The sequence below is a fragment of the Lupinus angustifolius genome, chromosome LG15 (genome assembly GCF_001865875.1).
Source record: "Lupinus angustifolius cultivar Tanjil chromosome LG15, LupAngTanjil_v1.0, whole genome shotgun sequence".
Lineage (NCBI taxonomy): Eukaryota > Viridiplantae > Streptophyta > Magnoliopsida > Fabales > Fabaceae > Lupinus > Lupinus angustifolius.
This window is the reverse complement of record NC_032023.1, coordinates 16,721,668-16,721,929: the sequence shown is the minus strand read 5'-3', so window position 1 is coordinate 16,721,929 and position 262 is coordinate 16,721,668.

Sequence of the window (262 nt, the reverse complement as noted above, 5' to 3'; positions counted from 1 at the left end):
GGACGAGGATGAGGACGAGAATAAGGATGAGGATAGGATGAGGAGTAGAATGAGGAGGAGGAAGAGGATGAGGATTAGGACAGGATGAGGACATGAATGAGGAAGAGGATGAGGAAGAGGATGAGGATGAGGATGATATGAGGAAGAGGATGAGGTTAGGATGAGGTTGAGGATGAGGATAGGATGAGGACAAGGATTAGGAAGTGGATGAGGATAAGAACGAGGGTAGGAAGAGGATGAGGATTAGGACAGGATGAGGACA